This window comes from Sardina pilchardus, chromosome 10, assembly GCF_963854185.1.
Source record: "Sardina pilchardus chromosome 10, fSarPil1.1, whole genome shotgun sequence".
NCBI lineage: Eukaryota > Metazoa > Chordata > Actinopteri > Clupeiformes > Clupeidae > Sardina > Sardina pilchardus.
This window is the reverse complement of record NC_085003.1, coordinates 27,623,268-27,643,499: the sequence shown is the minus strand read 5'-3', so window position 1 is coordinate 27,643,499 and position 20,232 is coordinate 27,623,268. Positions and strand designations below refer to the sequence as shown.

The window sequence follows — 20,232 nt, the reverse complement described above, 5'->3', positions numbered from 1 at the left end:
AGCTATTTCCCCCATTTGAGTTTGTTTGTATTGACATGCTGTGGCTTCCTTTGAAATCTCCCCTCTGAGGTATTAGCAATAGCTATCTCATTTCCTCTCCCAGACTTGCCACTTCAGCTAGGTATCACTGTGCTGGCAAAGAGCAATGGATCGTCCTCCAACATACACCACAAAACAATGTCTTTGCATTAACATTGACATTTCTGTCATGCCTAACTTGCTGACTTTTAAATTCTAGTTTCTGTCACGTATTACTATAGGTAGCATTTCTGCACTATAACTTATCTAGACTTCTATCTATACTGTACCACACCATAAGTATGCTCAAAGTACACTACTTCCTTTTAAAATGTGTGATTCTAGGATGACACCAGACAAGTGGTCTGAATGTATGAGCTGTATTAACATGTTCTATGTGAAGTGAAAATAAAAGCTAAACTTCCAATAGACTATATCAGACTAGGGATATTTTTTTTAGTCAACTCTATCTGAACCAGACCACCTACAGGCTATAATGCATATAGGTACTTTGCACAATTACTACCACTAGAGAGACAAGCAGCAGACTAAGTGTGCTTAAAGGATATTCCATGAGCAGACATTGAAATACAGCCCATTTCTGCTAGACATACCCTAGCATTCAGTTATAACAAAATGCCAATAGACTTGTCCAAATTTGCCTTAGAGCTGAAACTGAGCATTGATTGAAGAAGCCATCCTAGGAGACTCAACAATGAGTGGAACAGAAACCAAGCAATATGTGAAACCAAAATAAAAGACAATGCCAAAGGGATGTTTAATATTATGTATTAATACACTTATGTTTTATCAATATTTCTCTCTCTGTCCGTCTCTCTCTCTTTATCAATCTCTCTCTCTCTCTCTCTCTCTCTTATATGTACTAATTCCATCTCTATTTCTCTCACCCTCTCCCTCTGTCTGTCTGTCTCTCTCTTTATTAATTACTCTCTCTCTTTATCAATTGCTCTCTCAAGTAGTATTTTGCTATCTCTCTATCTCTCTCTCTCTCCCTCTCTCTTCCTCTATCTCTCCCTCTCTTTCTGTGGCTCTGCAGTATGGCAGACTGTGGGTGAAATACTAGGGAAGTGAGGGAGAGCAGATGGTGGCGGGAGCAGGTTATGATTTAGTAACAAAAGGCTAAGTGATTCTATTGCCACGCTCTAAAAGAGAGGCACCGCACAAATTAAATAAATAAATGAAAGTCTGGACCGGAGTGGCGAAAAAAAAAAAAAAGACACTCCAGCAGGCTGCTTGCGTTTTAGAAAACGAGAAGAGAAAAGTGTGTCTCAGGTGTGGAACAGTCTAGAAAAGTTAAAAGATTTATGCTTTTAATTTCATGTCATGAGTAGTTCAATCCCGGGGCCCACTGCTCTGGACGCCTGAGTCATGGCTTTGCACAGCTGGGTGACTCTGGGCTGAGAGAATGGGAGTGCGAGAAGGAAGCACAAGGACAACAGAGAGCCCTTGATGAGGCCTTCAGATGCAACGGAACAATGGCACCACAACACTCTCAGGCCCAATATTTCCAATGTCTTGTGCTGTGCAAGGCTGCCTTGCCACTGCAGTGTACAAAGTGCTGTGGCCACTATCTTGTACCGAGCCACACAACCAACCCAGCGACAATTGCTCTGGACAATGCTTAAAGGTGCTCTATGCAAAATGGTCACCTTAATATGACCTTTATGAAGCCAATTTGATGGTAAACAAATGTGTAATAGGGGTACCATTATCCTAGCCGTACAGCTTAGCTGTAGTGAGTTGCTAATGAGAGAACAAGCCATGCATGTAACTTCAATAAAAGTTGATCTGAAGACAGCTCACAAGAATTTTGAAATACTACCTTGTCAGTAGATTTAACTCTTTAGAGATTTTTGTTTTTGCCTGTTGTTAATCCTCCACAACAAAAGCATTTTCATTGTGTACAGGAGGAACAAGCCACAAGAAGTAGGCTATTTACAATGGCAGAGCAAAACCTTGAGTTATTAGAACTTTTTCAAGCCATATACACAATATTATGTATACACACACAATTATAGACAATCTGTTCTCATCTTAATGACTCGGTCCATGTCTTTATGCTAAAGTGTCTGAGCACATTAAGCCCTGATGTGCTGCCTTAAGCTGAGACCCTTTGAAGGCCCTCTGTAGGGCCCCATGGGTCAAAAACACTCGGTGACATGTGGAGGACAAAAAAACGTCCTGGAAGTGGGACATCCAACTGGACATCTGTGGCTGTTTGGGCTGAAAGGTTTGGCTTGTAAAGTTCAGGGCGTGGGGAAAAGTGAGAAGTGACTTGACCCCCATTAGTCATTGCATTTCCGTGAATTGATATTGGGCCTTCACTTTCTAATTGGACTGTAATTTTGATGTTGCCACGGGTCTGTCTCCACTTTGTACAAATATCTTCCAATTTTGACATTTAATAATGTTAATACAATGTGTACGCTATGCAGTTTTTGACTCCTTGTGTATTGCCATCCAATCTTTTCTTCCTTTAGTTTAACCAGAGTTTATATTATTTTAAATTGCCCTTTTATTAAATAGCAGAAAAACATTCCTTAAAGTGGTTGGATTTTTCATTCTAATACGTAGTGGATTAATGGTAAAATCCCGTGATTTTTTCCCCCTATAAGTCTCTAAGCTGCTGCCTATTGTAGTCCTTCCCCCCTGTTTATAATCCCTATTTGACAGTATGCAAAGGACCCAAGGCAGGGACATGCTAATATCTATCTCTGTCCATTCATGCTGTACCACAAGTCATTCAAACTTCCTGAACAACTTACATCACTGCCTTTTTCATGAGTTTGTGTGTGTGTGTGTGTGTGTGTGTGTGTGTGTGTGTGTGTGTGTGTGTGTGTGTGTGTGTGTGTGTGTGTGTGTGTGTGTGTGTGTGAAACGTGTGCTGTATAGATGCCACAGTGCTGAATGCTGATCTATTGAGCGTATAGTGAATGGGGTTCATAACACAAAGATCTAACACAATACAGAAACAAGCAAGACCTTGTATAATACAACACCTTTACTACAGTACATTGCTAGCCTGACGAGCCAGACCCACATCAAGATGTAGGGTCTGGACACTCACCGTAGACAGGGCTCAATCGGAGGGGTGGGATAAACAGTTGTCTTTCAAATTCCCTCCCCGCAATAGGATAAAGCTAAACAAATCATCTTCTTGTTTTCAAGTAGCAGGATGCGTAACCTTCCCTCTCCAAGCAATAGGATAACGCTAAACGAATCATCTTCTTGTTTTCAAATAACAGGATGCGTTACCGTCGCAACTTCTGGTCGCATGTCAGTCACCATTATGTTAAGCCCACCCACTGACTCTATACACACTGTGATTGGCCCGCTTTTATTTTCCATTTCTCAGCTCCTTAGCTCTACGGAGCGTTGCTAGACTGCCCCGCCAGCCAAATTACATTTGCTGCCGCTAGGGGCGTCTAGATTTCTAGGCTAGTACAGTACATTGATACAGTATTACAGTATGTATGGAGCTATAGGATGATTAATTGGAAATGTGTGCTATGTACTACCTTAGGTCATGTCATCACTACCACATCAGCACCTATGTCCTCATACACATTGTTAAGTAGTATGATATAAGTAAAAGTATAGTCTTTTGGTTCCCGTGAGGGAAATTTAGTCTCTGCATTTATCCCAATCTGTGAATTAGTGAAACACACACAGCACACACTATCCCGGAGCAGTGAGGGGTTAGCTGCCCACATTTTCCTTACTGGTCGGGGTTACAAGCCCAAAGCCCTAACCAGTAGGCCACAGCTGCAGTGGTACAGTACACTGCATCTACAGCAATAATAGCACCAACAGCAATATACAGCGATAACAGTAAGAAGCACACTGAAATATCATGCCCTGTCCTGCCATTAACAGGCAAGCCAGTGTTGCGTTTGCTTCAGGGATCAGCATAAAAGGCCTTGATTGGCCGTCATTAATTATTTAGAAAACATCCTACCCCCTTCCTCTGTCACTCTGTCAGGCCCCGATCATGAATGATGGATGGTTTGTTCGTCCGGTCGTTCGTCCACCCCCCACTCCCTCTAGGGCTCTGCTGGGCACTGGCAGGGGCACTAACGCAGCTGGGCGCTGGCTCGGACTGCGCCACCCTACACTCACCCAGCCTACTCTATTCACCCGGTCGGTCACCACCACCGCCGGCGAGCTCCTTATCCCCCCCCTGTGTGAGCTGCCGTGGAGTCTGGCCACGCTCCCAGCCTGCTGTTTGGCCTTTTCGACTGGGCCGGCAACACACACACACAGGCACGTTGGGCTAAAAAAGCGCTGCGGCTGTCAGGGCTGCTGTTGTGCTGTTGGAAGTGATTTGAATTGAAGCCTATTGTCTGTTCAGGCTAATAAAGCAGCTGCGTTGATGATGGCTGTTAGTGTGACGGGGAGAGGACGGCCGGTGCTCGTGTTACCTAGCGCAGTTACAAAGCTGTCATGACACAGACTCACACATTACACACTTACTGATTAACACCACGGCTATTATCAAGTGTGCTGCCTTGTCTTCAGTGCATCACACACACACACACACACACACACACATACTGTACACATACGGTACACACACACACGCACAAACTCTATCTTGAGATTAATATTATAGTCAACAATGCTTGAATTCGTTGGCATCTGTGAAATCACATTACCAGAACACTACTTCTTGGTGTGGCTGATCGGAAGGTCTGAGAGAAGTACAGCCAAGTCAGCCATGTGACATAGCCGACCAAAGGTGCTCCATGAGACTCCATGCTAATGAATGGATGATATAGCACCTTATCAGATAACCAACGTCTGACACATAAATCATATGGCAGCTATCTCCACACCCACCATTATGGTGCTATACGCCCACCTGGATGATGACGTCCGCCATTGTGCACAATTACACTCAAAGCACACTCGGCTGTCTGGGGAGATAATGAACAAGCCAATAGGTTAAATTAGTGTTATTTTTAGGCCTTGGTTGGTTGACAGAGCTAATTTTGGAAGATTTAATCAAAAAAACTGCGATTGAGAAATTACGCTATGTAGAGACACAGTCACTGCAGCTTTAAGTCACCTTTGCAGATAAAATAAGCACAAGGTGCACAAAGTAAACCACCATATCAGCCTATCTTACTATTAAAGCTGCAGAGGGTTTTTTTTTTTTTTTTTTTTTTTTTTCAATCAGAGAGACCTAGGGAGAATTTGTCCTCATTATCTACTGATAAGGTTGTTCTTTAAATAATCTCAGCATAATGATGTTTGATCTATTTATCTGCAGTAGAGTCATGGGGGAATATATAAATATATAAACAGTGAGCCCTGCACACAGATCAGTTTTTTTATAACCTGTTGGTGCAAATAAAAACTTTTACTACTGCTTGTTATGTTTTATGCTTACGGCATGGTGCCATCCGAAGTGTATGTGTGTGAAACATTTTTATTATGATTATGAGAACACACACATTGAAACATTTCTGCATTTTCTGAATATGTGTGTGTGTGTGTGTGTGTGTGTGTGTGTGTGTTGGTATCCTGTGGCTTCACACTGAAGGAATAGCCCGGTTAATAGACTAAAACCAAACCTACAGTAGAAGTCCCTGGGGGTGACACATCAGTGTGATATGCCGTAATTGATTGGCAGCGCAAGTGAAATTGTGAAATGATTGACTTTCAATACATAATGAACAGTGTGTGTGTGTGTGTGTGTGTGTGTGTGTGTGTGTGACTATTTCAGAAGGGGAAACTTCTGAAAATTGGTCTCTCGCATGACATGAAGGCCTGTATGCCTTCTGCCCATTAGACCACCATGGTTGACTGAGTTTGCTAAGTTTGAGTACTTACCAATAAACAAATAAAACTAACCAATAAACAAGAGGCTTTGGCTATATTATTTAGGCTATTCATTATTGTACGCTAGCATCTTTTCATATGTGTAACCTATACACTATGTCAATGTCAATGTCAAAATGTCAATAATCATTGTAGAATTCGAAGCTGATATATTGCAGTTGAAGAGTTTAGATGCAAAACCCTCTAAACGCCTCCTCCCTCAAAAATGGGATAATGATAGTGAGTGAATGCTCTCCACACATAGTAGACATTAATCAAATAATTATACTCTCTTCCTGGTCTGAAAATATCGATTTGGAGTCTGATTGTCTGAAATATTGATTATATTTCTCATTGAAAAGAAAAGTGTCCAGACAGATTTAGAGAGTTTGCATCTTTCTGAACTCTCTGAACAAGCACACTCACACTTGTGCTTCCCAGGTAAAAAAAAAAACTATTGAAAATATACTTTTTCAGAGTGTAATAAGTACAGTGTGTACTTTTTTCGTAAAATCCAAGTATATTTAAGTATATTAAAGTATGTATTAAGTTCATCGTAATACAAACTTCACTATACTTCAAGTGTGTAGGGTATGCTAAATTGGAACAACTATTTACAAACTTCAAGTGCACTGAAGTACACTAATTAAAATGAGCAATTAAGCATACTTACAGTACAATTACATTGTATGACCATTCTAATAGAAGTACACTTAAAAAATAATTGGAGCTCAACTTACAGTTGAGTTTAAGTACATTTTGTACATACTGTTATCATACTAAGTATTACTATAAAGTATGTTAATTTAGTATGCCTCTTTAATATTTCAAGTGATCTACAAATGCACTTCCGTACTATATTTAGTGCATTTAAAGTGTCCCACTATGACAATGATAACATATTTCAAGTGAAGTTCAATTACAAGCTAAACATCATAGACACATACTTTCAGTGCAATATTATTATATTTTATTGTAGAAAAGAACTGTCTTTGAAGTATATTTTATCTGTACTTTAATTCCCATATTGTTATACTTTGGCATACATGTCGATATTACACTTTAAGTGTATTACATTACAATTAATTTCAAGTGCATTACAACAGATTACAAATCTCATTTCAGAAAGGGAACTTTATTACAATAAAATTACAAAAATACATAATTCAAGCAAAGGATATATAATGCTAATAACACAATAACAGGAACATAACTACACATCACCATTCACATTTATTGAATATTACAACACGCAAATGCAGCAAAGTCCCTGAATTTGCATGAATTGGTGAACGTGCAAGATCACAAAATCATGGAGGGCCTGCACAATGCTAATGAGGGATCGGTTCAAGGTACTTCAGTCATAGTACCATGTCCTCACTGCAAGTCTCACTGCTAGTGCGTGGTGAGTCGCTTTGGCTGGAGTAAATAGATGAATCTGCCATGTTGTTTATGACTGCTTTCAGTGATGACACCAGTCCTGGCAGCTCTAAAACAAGGATGCAATATAAAAAGGGTCAGTATCACATTATGATACAAAGAATAAGTATCACATTGTGTCAGAAAATAGAGCATATACAGCAAGGATAAGTATTGGAACCAATGCTAAAGTTGACTAAAAAAATTAGGAAATATCCAACCTTTAAGGACACCAATTGTCTTTGTGAGTGAAATGTATAGCAAATAAATAAATGTTCTTCCTTAAAATACAGGGGTCATAAGTATTTGCTCCCATATGTTAAATTCCCATAGAGGCAGGAAGATTTCTATCTTTAAAAGCCACTTATTTCATGGATCCAGTATACTAGGCATCCTGATAAAGTATCCTCAGCCTTTGGAATTAAAATAGCCCCACATCACATACCCTTCACCATACCTAGAGACTGGTATGATGTTTTTTTTTTCAGTTAGCCTACTAGCCGGGTTGGCATTGAGCCCAATGAGCATCAAACCAGCTAATAACTGAAAAAAAAAGGTCAGGTGAGGTCAGGACTGTGTGCAGGCCAGTCAAGTTCATACACACCAAACTATATAATTCACGTCTTTATGGACCTTGCTTTGCACACTGATGCACAGTCATGTTGGAACAGTAAGACATTTTGGACAATTCCATGCTCCCAACTTTGTGGGAACAGTTTTGGGAATTGCCCCTTTCTGTTCCAACATGACTGTGCACCAGTGCACAACGCTAGGTCCGCAAAGACATGGATGACAGAGTTTAGTGTTGACTGGCCTGCACAGTCCTGACCTCAACCCAATAGAACACCTTTGGGATGAATTAGAGCAGAGACTGAGAGCCACCTCGTCCAACATCAATGTACAACCTCACAAATGCGCTTCTGGATGAATGGTCAAAAAAGCTATAGCTGCAAAGGGTGGACCAACATCATATTAAACTCTATGAATTAAGAATGGGATGTCTATTGACATCACTATACTTTTGGCAATATAGTGTACGCCGATGCAAGCTCTATAGTGCTTCATCAATGAAAAATACTGTCCGTCTCCACGACTTCTTTGATGCATTTTCATGCAGAAAGAGAGTCTGAGGTCCATTTTCACCGAATTTACACTGTTTTTTGGGATATTCATTTACACTTACCAGGTATTCCTTTGAGTTTCTCAGGGCCTTCAAGTACACAACAAGTGCTTGCAGGTGGCAAACTCTCAACGAGCCAATGATGGGATTCTGCAAAACAGGGAAATATAATAATAACACTACTTTACTTACACTTACAAATTAAGCATCTTAATGTTTACTATGCCTTTACCGTGCAATCCCCCAATGTTAAAGGGATAGTTCGGATTTTAAGACACGAAGTTGTATGGGTTCCCTGTCAGCAACGTAGTGCATCAGCACTGACTTACCCCCGACAGCGTCCTGTGAGCCGAGATCCAGCCGGTTTTTGATCGTTTTTGATGCCGGACTATTTTCTTCAGCAAGTTTCTGGGGTCACGAAAGTAAAGTGTTTTTCTTCTCAAAACCATATGCGTTCAACAGAGTGATATATTTGCACCACAAAAACGTTGTCCAGCTGTCAGTAGCGCGCAGTGATAGGAATCGCGAAAAATAAGTAAGTGATAACGAGGTTTGAATTTTTCCTGGACAACGTTTTTGTGGTGCAAATATATCACTCTGTTGAACGCATATGGTTTTGAGAAGAAAAACACTTTACTTTCGTGACCCCAGAAACTTGCCGGACTACTTTCTTCAGCATCAAAAACGATCTAAAACCGGCTGGATCTCGGCTCACAGGACGCTGTCGGGGGTAAGTCAGTGCTGATGCACTACGTTGCTGACAGGGAACCCATACAACTTCGTGTCTTAAAATCCGAACTATCCCTTTAACTTGGAGATTTGGGTATTGGGATGCAATGCCTGTTTACTGCTCCATGGATAGAGGAGTTTCAAAAGACTCTCAATACATTGGAAATGCATTATAAGATGTATGTAATGCTCATGACTTAGAGAGAGGTGGGGCATGTGACAAGGTGTGTTTACGTAATCACATGTAGAGGTTCATATAATGCATTTCCAATGTATTGAGAGATTTTTTGGAACACATTGATCTTCAATGCAAATCTATTCATGGGGTAGAAACAGGTAGTGCAACCCAAAAATGTAAATGTTAACATTCAAATTCGTCATGTCAGCATGGTCAAAAATGTTTCGCTGACAGGTGCATGTTACGGCCCTGTAGCTCATGGCCTAATATTGGTTTTCAAAGTGGGAGGCACAAAACAACTTCTCACTAACCCGATCAATGGCAGCCATGATCTCCTTAATCTTATGTCTTGTTTCTCCTCCCTTCCTATGGCAATCAGCAGACAGCCTGGAGCAGATGTCAAGTTCTGGCATAAACTTGGACTTCAGTTGCACAATGCGTGTGAAATTCTGCACATCTTGAACCATACGAGGGTAGAGGGGACAGAAAGAATGTACAAAACAACCCAGCATTTGTAGAAAGAATTACAATTAGCATACAGAAAACATTGATTTAAGTATGATATCTGCTTCAGTGACTATGAAGAGCATTCCATGCTTATAATAAACAGGGACAATGAGAATAATTATGCACATAGGTATGGGTGTCTACCGCAAAAGTAACCATGAGCTAACCTGTAATGCTTCTGTAAGAGAGACCTCAATGACGCTGATGTCTTGCACTCTGCACTCCCACGTCTGTGGAGAAAGTATATCAAACTCAACAAATTTACACCATGCAAAACTATAATAATATCAGATTACTGAAATCTTTTAGAATTTGAATTAAAAGTTGGGAAGAAAACATTTAATTACATTGAGGCTTGTTTGTGATCAACAAATCACTCAAACATTTAGAGTAGGCAGCCTCTACCATGATCATGAAAAACGTACTTGCATTACTCGTTTAATATAGAAGTCGAATGAGAGCAAGTAGCCTACAATAATGCTGATCACATCATACAAAAATAATGACAAGTCTAACGTTTGTGTAACTTGTCCTTCAAAGATAGTCTGCACGTGATTAACGTTACAGAGAGACTAGGCAAGATGGTGTGGTTTGCTACACGGACATTCAAATAATTCAAATGTTTGTGGACGAACTTTAGTGTCTGTAACAACGCAAATTGTTCATGACACATAAGGACAATTTGGTAACACAGACTGGCCTGCACCTACGTTTAAACATTGAACTTTTCAGATAATAATCTAACTATTAGTATTCTAAGCCTAACACATAAACATAGGCTGGGTTTGTGCGGGGCTAGCTAGCGGCTCTTATGTTAGCCGTTAACTGCTAGCTGCATGAAACAGCAAACACATGAAGTCGTCCTGACCTGGTCACATCCATGAACATTCAATTGTGTTTTATGAAACAAACCCATCAAGGCATAACCACCCCTATTTTCGGCAGGGAGTAAAACTGACCTGGGAAACATGATACAATTCTAACGTTAGCCTGAGATGATTAGCTGTTAGCTACTTAGCCGCCCACATGAGATCTGCTGAACCTCATGTGGGCGGCTAAGTAGCTAGCAGCTAATCATCTCAGGCTAACGTTAGAATTGTATCATGTTTCCCAGGTTTGTTGTCATGCTAAACTCCCTAAAATTACACCAAACTCAAAATAAGAACACTGTGTGTTTAGCAAATACATACCTTACAATCCACGAGTGAGGGAGAAGAGGCAGACCTGCCACAGCCAGAGACCCTCGTTTGTGCGTTTTGAAATAATGCTTCTACGGCGACCATAGAGTGACATATTTCCTCCAAACACGAATGCATTTCGTATAACTGACTCCTTTTCACCTAGAAACCTAATTTTATTGTGTAAATCCTACGAAAAAGGATTCATTAAGATGAGCAATAGTGAGATTTCATTTTTTTGAGAGTGAGTACTGCCAAGTACTGAGAGTCTGATACTGAAATGACATGTAAATACAATATCTGTAAAAATAATTAGGCTACTGTTCTTAAAGTGACTTTTCTGTCAATCAAGTGTTTATTAATACATGGTGGTGATAGTGTAGACTTATATTACCTCACCAAGATGTGGAGCCAAATGAAAAAAATATAATTTGTACAAAATAAACTTACTTCGTCCACACTGCAACATTTAATCACATTACTCTTTCAGAAATCAGCCTAACAATGTAAAAACACTTTCCATTGGTAGACTACAGTAAATTGATACATTACCACCAATTAGTTGAAATAAAAAATTATACTAACTCTGTATTACAAATAAGTGCACTTACTTAAAGTGCATTAAATTATCACTATATATTTTTTAAATGTTAACATTTTGTGAAAGTATTCCGATATACCACTAAAAATGCACTTATTTTAGAGTGTACTGTACAATGTGTACAGAAGTAACACTTCTAATAAAGTGAGATGATAGTACACTGTAAAAAAGTATGCTAACAGTTTATTTGCAGAAATGACACTTTCCATAAGTACACTAAATTGCCACTCAAAGTATGTCAAATTTAATACACTTAAAACATTGGTACTTCTATCAAATTTAAAATACACTAACAACAAAGTACACTTTCAAAAAGTGCAATCAAAAGACAATTTGATTATTGTGAAATTAGTATACTTTCTTTTTGGACTCAGAAGTTGAACTTAATTACACATATTTTTAAGTATACTTTATAAAGTATACATTAAACTCACTTCAAATAAAGCACAGAAACGAAGAAGCATACTTGCTTTATACTTCATGTACTTTAACCATATTACTAATACACTTAAGTACACTACTTTTTTACCTGGGTTGTTACCCGTTTTTTTATTATGATTTTAAATATTTAATTGGAAGCCAAAAGCAAGTCCTATTGGAACCCAGGTGCCAATAAACACTCTGAATTCTTAAACCCTCATTTGGCATATCTTTAACTTCTATACTAAGCATTTCCGTGTAGTCTCTTGACAGTTTTTCCAACTTTCCAGAGTGAAAGGGCTTTCAGGTCAGAAGAGGCCCCAGGTCTGCTGGAGCAGGAGAACAGCCAGAGCTCGTTTGCAGCTCAGACACGTTGGCGGAAAAAAAAAAAAGTGAGGACGAAATGTGATGGATGAGCATGGAGAATGTTTAACAGCAAATAGAAGAATCGAGTGGAGGAATCACTTTAGAAGACATTAAACAGTATTGACAGATGGGCAATTGAACCACTTGCTTAGGACCTAAATGGGAGGCACGGAGGGGTTCAACGCAGCTGTCAAGAGCATAAAGCCCTGGCTGAGAGTGGAGGATTCTCACCATGCTTAAAGCTGGCATGTTCTCAATCAGAGCTTATGGATTTCACTGGCAACCAGCTAATTGAGGAGCAGTTGTATTAAAAGGTCATGAAGTGGCTATTTTGTAAAAAGAAAAAAAAAAGGAAAAGAAAACACACGCACACACACACACACACACACACGCACGCACGCATGCACGCACGCACGCACGCACGCACACACACACACACACACACACACACGCACACACACACATACATACACACACACACACACACAAATCTGTGGCCCGGGGATAACCGGGCCACAGATTCAAAGCTTGATCCCCGTAGATACTTTGACATCAATGTGGTATGGGTGAGCACTGCAGCTCCCTGATTGATAATCTATGACTGATGGTGACTGGTGACATATGCATGTATGTTTGATGTTTAAGACATACCAGGCTTGAATGTCGATAACTCACATAACGTGATGCATTTTTTAGTTTGGAACTATCTTCCTGCCTCTCAGAATTCAACTGAGAGCCTACAAATAAAAATGAATTATATTCAGAAGTATTTTGTTGGTGCAAGTTCAAAAGCTGTAAATGATTTAACTAAATTGGCAAATTTCACATCACAGTAGGCCTATACAGTCAAATCTAGAAGATAGGCCTAATACTCCATTATATTATATTAATTTGGGGTTGGATTAAAGATGAAGGACGAAGAGGCATAACTAGAGGTGGCATTCTGCTCATAGAGAATTGCAAGGTTGCATTGGTGTCTGTCAGAATTGTGGTGTGACAGTGTGTGTCTGCCAGAAATGGTGTGGCCAAACCCATGACTTTCACATTGAAAATGCTGGCAACCCAATTATGTAGCCATGGCCTCCCTCACCCACAAGCCCACTGAACCTTTAGCCTTTAGCCTTTAGCCTTTAGCGAGAGGACTGTTTACAATTCACCGCCACACGGGGCGTGTCGGCACTGCGGGGCATTGCAACCGGGGCAAGCCAGGGGCATGCTGTGCCCAACTGGGTTCAAAGAGGCGGCCCCACCGCGGCCCACGTGGAGCCAGACGATCCTGGGGACACCTCACACCAGCACACAGTTATCTGAGCTCCTGTAATCCTGTTTGATCGGAGGAAAAAAACACTGAATATTACAAAAAAGTGTGTGTGGATCTGTGAATCTACGAGAGCTGAATTATGGAGAACTGGTCTGGGAGGGATGAAAGTGGCCAGACTGTTTTTGATTAGCTGAAATTTTGATTAGGAACTTTCCGAGCACTTTTATATATATATTAAAAAAGGGAAAGGAAGTCCATCGTTTATGAGTGTCTTTTAAACTTAAACTCTTCTTTAGTAGCCTACTCTTCTTTACGGCAATCTGATGGGTGGAGATGAGGTTGAAATCATTACCCACTATAGCTGCTCCTACCGTAGATGGGGCCAAGTCCATGTTTTTATCTAGACTCCTCATTTCACTTTTTATCATCTGAGCAGAAAAACAACATGAATGAATGAATGAACACTGCAAACAAAAGCTGGCGTAAGAATAACTGGCTACTTCCATCAAGGTTATATTTTTGGTATTATTTGTTTGTTTGTTGGTTTGTTTGTTTGATTTGTATTTGTTTATTTGTTTGTCTGTTTGTATCTGTAACCATGCAAGGAAACAACTGACCTGAAAGTAGTATGCTGGTGGAAAGATGTAGCAAAGAGGAATCTGAGTTTTTATCTGGACTCTTCATTTCACTTTTACAATCTTCCATTCAGAAAATGAACAAACACAATAAAAGCACCATAGCAAGCAAAAACAAAAGCTGACATACTGTAAGAATAACATGGCTACTTCAATCAAGGTCATGTTTTTGGTACTTTTTGTTTGTTTGTTTGTTTCGGTCTGCAACCATGCAAGGAAACTACTGACCTGAAAGCAGCATGCTATGTAGGATTCTGTGATACACACTATACCGTCACTGTGCCCATCAATTGTTTGACACTTAAGGTGGACAGCACTTTCACTGTCTGCTTTGATATAATGGAGAATCTGGTCCATCCAAAGACTGCAATTTTGACAAACATATGCTTTGAGTCAATTATAAGGTTTTGCCATGGTTTATTACAGTGGGAGATGTAAGCCCCACAGCAGGCATGACTACATGACACTTGGCACCAGAAGGACAGGACAGTAACATGGTTACTTTAGCTTTACAGCAGTTGATCTACATTGTTATCCAGATATGTCTTTGAGGTTGTGGGCATAGCAGATATTGAGATGTTGAGACTAACAGGTCAAGCTCTGTTTACTGTATTACTAGAACAGTGACGAGTGACAGTCAGTGTGTGTGTGTGTGTGTGTGTGTGTGTGTGTGTGTGTGTGTGTGTGTGTGTGTGTGTGTGTGTGTGTGTGTGTGTGTGTGTGTGTGTGTGTGTGTGTGTGTGGATGTGAGTGTGTGTGTGTGTTGGAAATGGTGGCTGTGAAACGGCCCCTTTCAAAGTGCACACTGGTGTCAAACAGGGTTGCATCATTGCACCAACCCTCTTCTCCATCTTTATCTCAACCATCCTCCACCTCACAAGCCAAAATCTGCCTGAGGGACTCAAGATCATATACAGGATAGATGGCGGGCTCTTTAACATCAACAGGTTCAGGGCAAAAAGCAAGGTGCTCATATCCTCCCTCATGGAGCTCCAGTATGCTGATGACAACGCCTTAGTTGCTCACTCTGAAGCAGACCTCCAGAACATCATGGATGCCTTTGCCAGAGCCTACCAACTCCTGGGTCTTGACATCAACATCAAGAAAACCCAGATCCTATACCAACCAGCTCCTGACACACCCTCTCAGGCCCCCACAATATATGTGGGCAACAACTCCCTTGAAAATGTGGATCAATTTGTCTACCTTGGCAGTCTTCTTTCCACAAGAGCTGTCATTGACGCTGAAATTCACCACCGCATAGGATGTGCCAGTGCAGCTTTTGCCAGGTTAAGGAAGAGAGTGTTTGAGAATCATGACATCCAGACCAAGATCAAACTCCTGGTTTACCAAGCAGTAATTCTGCCCACTCTGCTCTATGGGGCTGAAAGCTGGACCACCTATAGCAGACATCTCAAAGCCTTGGAGCAATACCACCAGCGATGTCTCCGCAAGCTCCTTAGGATCAGCTGGGAAGACAGACGGACCAACATCAGCGTCCTGAAGGAAGCCAACATAGCTAGTATCACCACAGCTATTGCCAGGCACCAGCTACGATGGACAGGGCATGTCATACGTATGCCAAACAACCGCCTGCCAAAACAAATGATGTATGGCCAACTAAAGGAAGGAAAGCGCAGCCAAGGAGGGCAGAAAAAGCGGTACAAAGACAACATCAAAGCCCATCTCAGAAAGTGCCGCTTTAACCTCAAAAACTGGGAGGAGGCTGCTTGTAACAGAGACGTGTGGCGTAGGATGGTCCATGAGGGTACGGCACATTTAGAAGAGGACCTCCACCGTGCCGCAGAAGCAAAACGGCAGCTGAGGAAGGAGAGAACCACCACCAAAACAGCTCCCCAAACCACAACCTCCAGGACAACAACCTACATATGCCACCACTGCAATAGAGACTGTGGATCGAGGATTGGTCTCAACCGCCATCTGACAACCCACAAGTGACCAGACCCACTGACAGGAGAACAATCATACTCGCTACGAGTGATTGCCGATGTATGATGTATGTATGATGATGTGTGTGTGTGTGTGTGTGTGTGAGAGTGAGTGAGTGAGTGAGAGAGAGATATTGTGTGTGTATGTGTTGGGGTGAGGGATGGAGGGGGCAGGAAATAACCGGGCGACAGATTCAAAGCTGGATCCCCGTAGATAGTTGGACACCAATGTGGTATGGGTGGGCACTGCAGCTTCCTGTGGAATAGCTCCCACACTGTTTATTCATTGTTCCTTTTCTAATTCTGTTTTCAATCATTTGCAATGTTTCAATATTTCATTCGCTGACTGAAATCCTCTTCATTGCAACCAACATGGACTTAATGAACCTGAACATAGAGACGTGATAGAAAAAATATATATCATTTAGAGGAAAAAATGTCAGACGGAGGTTTTAGCATCTGAAGTTGTTTAAAACAGTTCAATATTGTCTGTCTGGCAGTAAGAGTACATAATGAATACACAATTTCCGAACCAATCAAACATAGAACATGTGTATATGGGTAAAGAGAGGTAAACAAGACATTGGGAAGTAAACTAATGTATCATAAAAAAAACACAAGTTGCATTCCACTCACTAGATAGCTGATGTTGCCATTGAAAAGTCACTAAACTACTACCTAGTGCTGTCTGGTAATCTGTCCATCATTTTGCATTTGTTCCTTCTCGACTTCAGGGCGAATTTGCATAAATGGAAGATCAAATGTTTTTCAGCGCATCCATCCACACAAAGCTGTGTCAGAACAGCGAGGCCTTGTTTTATTGACTGGTGAATGTCATCATCAAAAACAAAGACAATTAGCTTAACACCACGCTTGTGTGTCATCAGCAAGTTCTACCATCTGTTAGACAAAATTCATATGGTGAAAGCAGTGGAGCAGAATTACTTAGAGAGAGGGAGAGAGAGAAGCCATTTTAGTTCAAGCTGACATAATCTCTGTTTATTGATGGTGTTTGAAGACATTTGTGTTGGTCATCAGGGTAATGCGCCATTAAGTCAATAAATATGTCAATCAATTCTTAGATCAAATATCCATTAACACAAACTGCGGAGTACAGAGACAGAATACAGAAAATTACAGGAACAGGTTTTTCCAAAGAATGTACAAGATGTCTAAACTGCAAAACAACTGGGTTTGTCACTCCTGTCCCCGTCGCTGCGTAGGAAAACTTTCACATCAGAGGCTGCGGCGGCACTTTCATCTGTATGCGTAATCTATGCCACCTGCTTGTTTCCCCCTCTGTGAGCCGCGTCCCAACTAGTTAACATTCAAAAGGCTCAGTCACTTGTGCTGGGACATGTGACACACACACGTGTGGGGAGGTTAGTAGGCAAACACAATTACATATCTGCATCTTCTGCGTCTGCTTACTCTTCATACATAGCTCTCTGGAGCACTCCGAGTCTCTGCCTCTTCTCCGCACAAGTGGAATGCACTTACTTTGATGTATGAATCAGTCCCATGGTTGTGTTGCACTGCCCATGCAGGTGTGCTACTGCTGCATCATGTCAGCGCTAAGAGGGATGCAAATTAAATCAAAATAGAAAAAAAATAAATGAGTTTATGGCCTGCCTGTTTTCCTGTCTGCACCAGCCCTGCTGTTGGATGCCAGGGAGTAAACCCAGGCCCACCGGCTTTGTTCAGCTATTCATGTATGCGGAGACGAAACTCCCTGTCTGCAGATAAAAATGCGTGCTATAGATAAAACAGCTTCGTGGACCCAGGGAGCAGTGATGCAGCACTACGACGTCACAGCGCCGGCTACGACGAGCCGTGCAAACAAGCCGCTAATTAGCATGACACGCAGTCGTAATGAAAACGACACAGAGAGTGTTTCGTCATACAAACCTTGAATCAAAGAGCAAACACACCGTCTCATGCCTCCCTGATTTGAAATATAAATAAATGCTGTTCATAAAGCAACAGTAAAACTAGGTGTGTGTGTGTGTGTGTGTGTGTGTGTGTGATCAGTCTCTTCTGGCTTTTTATGCAGTGTCTTGCCCTTCATCACAGAGCTATCCTGTGACTTCACACTGAAGGAATAGCCCGGCGATTAGACAAAAACCAAACCTACAGTGGGAGTCCCTGGGGGCGACACATCAGTGTGATAATGTTAATGATTGATTGGCAGCGCAGGTGAAATTGTGAAATGATTGACTTTCACCCCAGTGTTTCTTTTTTGACTGACAGGCCTGTGGGCGCACGTGGATACCTGCTGATGGAGAGCGCTTGGGGTCAAGGAGAGGAGGGGACGCACAAGGATATCCCTATCGGTAAAGATCGAGTCACTCCACAGCATTTAGCTATCTGTAATCTACAGCCCTGGGGGCCGTGTGTGAACTATATGCACTGTCATTCCATGTCATCTAATTAAAACATGACAGATAGTTGCCAGATGAGAAGTCCATGTGTCTCTGAAAGAGAGTTCATGCATCAGCCCTAAAACATTTCCACCTCAAGGTAATGGCCGAGGACATCGTCTTCCATTACAAGCTCGTTAAAATCATACTTCCCAGGGTAACGGAGATGAGTCAGATGTCCTTTGTTATTTGTCATACAAAAGTCTCAAGAGAAACACCCGCACATGGGTTACTGTCGCTCTTGTGTTATAGCTCTGTGAGTTTCCGATCAGTAAAATTGTTCTGGGTAAGATCCTGAAGGCTTCTTCAACACCAATTATACTCTGTCAATCACACTGTGATACCATGGAGACATGATGACATTTAGTTTCAGTTCTTCTTCAATGAAATAATGGGTCTAACACATTTCGTTTAACTTTCAACAAAGCAATTGCACCTTTTTTGTTTACAAACATTGAAGTAACACGGTAACACTTTATATCAAGACACACATATTCACCATTAATTAGCTGCTTACTAGCATGTATAGTAGCATACTAGCCATTTGTTAGTCATTATAAGTCACTAATTAATAGCTTATTCTGCAAGACCTTATTCTACCCTTACTAAACCCTTAATTAAGAATTTCCCCTATGTAAGCTCCTAGTTACCCCGCAGTCATGTAGATTTTACTTAGATACCATATGGCCACACATTTAGACTGTTGTCAACTTCTATGTTACAATTTTCTCAGAGATAGATGTTATGAAACAGGACAGTGTTGGCTTGCAGAGGGGTATTTTATGAACAGAAATGATTGCAATGTATCCGGCTTTTGTCCTCTGCCTTCATGAAGCACTCTGCCAACTCCTCAAGTAAGCTATATCTCGTTAATGTAAAAAAAAAAAAAAAGATATATCCTCTTTGGATGAAAGGACCAACTGAAACCTGTACCATGTGGTGTGGGAAAATTCCTGCCTTTGTTGCTAGCTTGACTGCCTCCATTCTCCCATTGTGCTGCTCAGAATTGGATTATTCTAAATACTTTCCCCCCACATTATTGCTTTAGTCATCCATTAGCTCTTATATAAGGCATTTTGCTGCATCCTCTGGACCAGTATTTTACCACTGAGGAAGAAAAGTAAACAGAATTTCATTTCAAAATCATTACTGACTCGCAACATCCTGGCTGACCAAGAACCTGCATTAGCAATAGAAACATGGGCCACTTAGACCCACTGATATCAATGGTGTCATTGCACAAATAAAATAACCAAAGATCAGCAACATTTTGGGCCATTTTGACATGAATGTGTTGTGATGTAAGAACCATATTATTTGTGACAGTGGCATTGCATTTCTGCTCTATGTATTGCATTGACTCGTGTATTGGATGATTATTAATGAAGTCTTTGGCAGAGGTTCTCAAACTTTCTGGGGCAGACCGAAGGTCAAACCAAAACTCCAAGGGACAACTACGAGGTATAACATGGCTATAAAGTATGTCACACACATTATAAATACATTCTCAAAACAAATGTGTTCCTCAAAATTCCACGGCCCACCTTAGTACCTTGTCTCATGGCACACATTCTCAACACACCATGA

At 41.0% G+C, this 20,232-nt stretch overlaps 2 long non-coding RNA genes across 2 annotated transcripts; both read right to left on the bottom strand.

Moving 5' to 3' along the window:
- Positions 1–6,981: 6,981 nt before the first annotated feature.
- LOC134094270 (uncharacterized) lies at positions 6,982–9,667 on the bottom strand. The gene is made up of 3 exons (XR_009940437.1): positions 9,620–9,667; positions 8,465–8,551; positions 6,982–7,351 (listed from the first exon to the last, which is right to left on the bottom strand). It is a non-coding gene; the product is annotated as an uncharacterized LOC134094270 (long non-coding RNA).
- Positions 9,668–9,693: 26 nt separating this feature from the next.
- Positions 9,694–11,230, bottom strand: LOC134094269 (uncharacterized). The gene is made up of 3 exons (XR_009940436.1): positions 11,006–11,230; positions 9,983–10,045; positions 9,694–9,765 (listed from the first exon to the last, which is right to left on the bottom strand). It is a non-coding gene; the product is annotated as an uncharacterized LOC134094269 (long non-coding RNA).
- Between the last annotated feature and the right edge of the window lie 9,002 nt (positions 11,231–20,232).